We start from the raw sequence: 4,917 nt of genomic DNA, 5'->3' as shown, positions 1-4,917 counted from the left end.
ATGTGAAAATGAAGATGCTTTGACTACTGCTTGTACAATCTTTTGTATAAAGTGTGAACAGCACTGGAGAGCTCACACAGCCCTGAGGGGCACCTGTGCTCATAGATCGTGACGTGGAAAGAGTTTTGTTGAGCCTGACATACTGTGTACGATTTGTTAAAAATGAATGGTACCATCGCATAATGTTATGGTTAACAGAGTTAGTGTGTGTTGCGTGTATTGTCTGTTTAGGATTCTGTGGCATTCCAGTTGGGAGGATGTTTTTACAGAACTCTGTGCGTGGAGTATCTACAGGCTGTTTGTCCCATTTAGTGTCATCTTGCTCAGTGAAGGGATCCCACACTTCCCTGCTGCATAGGGCAAAGGGTTTGATTGCACTTTTAATATTCAGAGCCCATTGTATTGGGGGATTGATGTTGTAGAGCCTCCTTTTACTGGCATGGAAAGCCCTGTGTGCCTGGTCCTTCAGTGACTTCACTGTCAGGAAAACCCCCAGATGAACTGATTGTCAGTCAGAGGTATGTGTAGCTGGTTGTGTTTCAAAGTGTTGTTCTTCAGTTGAGTCAAGTGTTGTCGACTGTGTCTTGGCCACAGGCCTTTCGTGGTCTGAGGGCCTGGGGTTTGTCTAGTGGCTCCTGCTCAGTGACTGGGGAGTCTAAGGGGTTGGGTGGTCTCTTATAGCCAATTGGAATATTTTCAGGTTTACATATATGTTGTTCTGGTCTAATGCTTCTGTGTCTGGGATCTGTCGGTAGACATTTTCACAGTATGTTTTCCAGACTGATCCATTCTGGAGGCTGGTTTTCATTCATTTCAATGATTCCATTGTTCCTAGAAATAGTTTTGATTTATGGACTCCTATAGATTACATTATATAGGATATATAGAATTTATGCATTGAAAGTATCCTCCAATGTCTGAGAGTTGTCTGTTTGCGTTTGTGCTTTTCTTCTTGAACGTGTGCTTGTCCAAAAAGCTCACAGATCAGAGTAGTGTGGTTGTGTTTTTGTGTTAGTTCTGGTAGTTCTTTTCGGGTGGGCAGCATCCACATTTTTTCAAAACAACCCAATTTACAAATGATAAATTCCAATATACTGTAACAGCGAGGATATTGTCATCTTGCAACAGAGATCTTAACAATTAATTACATCCACAAATATTCGTATAATTGTTTAGTCCCCAAATAACGCTCCTAGATTCTTTCAAGACTAACATGTATGAGCTGTACTTTACTTTGTAAAAATACTCTTCACCTAATAGTGTCAGAATTGAGGAGAGACTTACAGCGATCTTTAAAACTTATAAACATGTAGCCCTTAAACTCTATCGAAATACAAAAGGGTCTCTTTCTGTTCATCATAAGTGTCTATAATTTAATTTTCAGCACAGAGTGTATTTGACAAAAAATGCCATCAAACAAAAAGTGATTTGCAGCTCACAGTGCAGTTCTTGCAAGCTCACAGGTGTATTTAAAACGTATGCGCATGTAGACTGTCAGCTATATTGAATTAACAGGAACTCTGGAGTATCGGCATGTCATGCGGTTGAGTTGATCTGGGAGAAGGACCTGGCTGAACATCTGGGGCCTGAACAGTGGAATAGGGTCTGGAAAGACGTACACAGTGTATTTCCGTACATCGTGAACTTTGTTTAATATTCTGCACAGAGTGTCTCCGATGTGTGGGAAACTGTCCAATGCAGCCGTCTGTATCGGACTCGTGCTGGCGTTGTAAAGTGGGAAGCTGTCTGTTTTCATGTAGGATTTGGAAAGGCTTCCGGTTAGTGCAATATCGGTATTAAAAACTCTTTCACGTTTAAATGCAGTGGTCGCCTCTTAGGCTCCCAAGAGCTCCTGATCTCTTAACTAGTTTCCAGGAAAAGAAAATCAAGAAAAGATCATAATTACTTGGATTTGTGCAAAAAGTGGAAAAATATAAGAAGAAGGAATATGAGATAAATAAAACTTTGTCAGGCTGATGAACTGCTTTTCTTAGGTCGTTACAGTGTGAAATATCTTCTGGCACAGCCGGACTTTATTACTTTCTCATTTGTAATACACATATAGAATCCTAAACTGTTGATTTCCTCCCTTCCTCTGTTGGCCTGTGTTGTTGACGCAGGGACTGGTCTCATACTAATGCTACATTAGTTTCTCTCCCATTGCAGAGTCCCTCTCTCACTGTCTAGTCTTCATCTTGACTGACTGCACAACACAGGGGGAGAGCTGGTCTCTGAGGAATATCCTTCAAGTGATTTCACAGTGGCACAAACTGACAATCTTGCTTGAACAGGAAAAAATTAATCTGTCTTTCTGGGTGGTGCAGACCTGTTTCTTAGTGCTGGCCCACTGAAATGGTAATCCCAGCCAGCGCTGGAGAGACATGAGATAGGGATCCTTGTGAAGTGTGGAATTAGAATAAGGAACCTAATTCACATTTACAACAGAATTTCCTGATGCGCAATAAGAAAAACGTGTATTCCACTATCAACTCAAATGTGTCCGGAAAACCCTCCCTGAATCTCGCCAGCTCCACTGTTCCCGTATTGAATGTCATGATTCCTTCTCTCCCTGTCGGCTAAGGGAAACCCGGAGTGGAAAAGCCTTTCACTGGACCCGGACTGCCGGCTAAGGAAAACCCGGTGTGGATCAGCCTTCCACTGGATCCGGACTGTCGGCTAAGGAAAACCCAGACTGGATCAGCCTTCCACTGGATCCGGACTGTGAGCAGGTTTTGTCCAATCGGCGCTGAGATTTCAGCAGGAGGCGGGAGACATGCGGCTTTGCCAAAAAAAAGAAGCATAAATGAATGGACTATCTTTTATCTTGGAGGAAAAAAAGGAATAAAAAATTCTTAGTTTTTTTTTTAATATATGGCACGATTAGAGCTGGTCTTTGGCATCTTTTTATTTCCGGTGTTTGGGTTCTCTGAAAATTCTGTACCTCAGAAATGTTTTAAAAATTCAGGACTTTTTTTTACAAACTTATATAAAGAAAGAGACTAATTTACTTTTAAAGGATTACATTTGTTACATTTTAATCCCCTTGAAAGGAAGATGAAAATATCGTTTGTATTTTTAAAAATTATTATACTTGCGCAACATAATTATTAACGGAATGGTGTCCAGGAGACCCTGTTTGAACAGTTTAAAACAGATGTAAAGACGTACTGTGTCTAGAAGTAAGAACGTTGAAGCATGGATGGACCCTTCTGCATTTACCTTGTTTAATCTTTTTTTCCACTAACTGTACATGTATTATTGCATGTATCCCTTACAATACGATTGCTGCGTTATGTTTTCTTGTAGTTTTTGATCTCATAAAAAATACAAAAGACGCGAGTCGATGACGTCAAAATGTTGTCGCCAACAGGGCTTATGGGTAATGTAGTCTCTAGTTCACTGGGCTGCCCTGCCCCCGTGTTTCGCTGATTTGATTGAACGTAAGAATTAATTATATTAATACAATTTCAGCGTATTTATCGTCTCTTGTATTTCTATCTCTCTCTTCTGTGTTCCCTTGTGTGTATGTTTTCTTTTATTCACGTGTCTGCAGCGCTGGTTTATCGACTCGGCACATAAAGCAAACCCACTGTCCTCGTGTTTCTTTTAGCTCCAGTCTTGTTTGCAAACTTTTCTCCTGTGTTTATTTTACTTTGTCAATAAAACGTGGTTGCCGTGTCAACGGAGCTGTAAAAGTTGTTGAAACAGATGGCTTTTTTTATCTAATCGGCGAGTCTCCGGTCGCGTCATGATCTGCATGTGGAGGTGAAAAGGTGAGAGACGCGGCGCAGCGGGTGGCAGCGCTGGGACCCTGGGCCTGTTTCTCTCTGGGAGCAACAGGAGGTGTGTGCGTGACTGCTCAGCTGCAGCAGGAGTCCAAGTGTGCGCAGATTTCTTGTTGGGGTTTGTTGTTTGAAGTTTCTGTTTGTACGGAGGAAGCGGTTGTGCCATCGCGTGGTCCGAGTTATAGCACGGGACGAGAGCTCCCGAAGAGCGCCTGCCTCCTGCCCGATTCGACGGCTAAAATCATCACAGAACGAGAGGAGCCAACAGGAATGCAAGTCTCTTCCGGTGAGGAGCCTCCGACACAGCCCCCAGTACTGGGTGTGCAGAAAGAATCCTGTTCTACAGTTTTGGTGTGAAATGGCCTCCAGTTCTTGTAACATGATGGGTTTCTCTGGACTGCAGTCCCAGTGCACTCCGCTTTGGATATGCGGTGGTGTTTTCTACAATGGAAAACCCTTTGTTTGTACAGAATGGAAATGGCAGTCTGCATGTTTTAATAATCTAATGTGATCGTGTACTACAGCTTAAACACTGAGCCAGGTGACGTTTGATTCTAAAAGATTTCTCTGTCATTTCAGCGGCGCCTTGTCTGCGGCAGCCCGGCAGCTCCTGCTCCCCTCCGGCCGAGACTCTTCCCTCTCCAGAGGTGGGTTAGTGTTCTCAGCTCATCTTCTCTCACACAGCTGCGGGGCAGAAACACTACTTCCACTGGGCAGAGAGCAGACGGCCAGTGGGAAGGGCAGCCCTGTGTTTGGGGATCAGGGCTGTCCCTGCTGAGGGATGCTTTCAGAGCCAAAGCAACTGGCGGGGTTATGAACTTTGTGATCCAAATAAGACATAGAAAGACAGAGAATGAGAAAGAAATAGTGTTGCATGCATCTAATCAAAATAGACTCTTTCAGACAAAACAAATATTGAACAAAAACTTAGTTGCAACTCACACTGCACTAAACTTTCTTCTAGGCTGACATGACCGATAGTTTGTACTGTCTTCCTTTCAGTCTGCAGGGTGTGCATCTTTTTCCTCAGCTTCCTGCAGAAGGAATCAGATTCTCCTGCCCTGGTTTCACTCCTTTATATCTCACAAGCTTCTGCAGCTCCTGGAGGCTGACGACATTTTTGCTGTTTCTG

The sequence above is a fragment of the Lepisosteus oculatus genome, chromosome 19 (assembly GCF_040954835.1).
Source record: "Lepisosteus oculatus isolate fLepOcu1 chromosome 19, fLepOcu1.hap2, whole genome shotgun sequence".
Lineage (NCBI taxonomy): Eukaryota > Metazoa > Chordata > Actinopteri > Semionotiformes > Lepisosteidae > Lepisosteus > Lepisosteus oculatus.
This window is presented reverse-complemented; position numbering follows the sequence as displayed.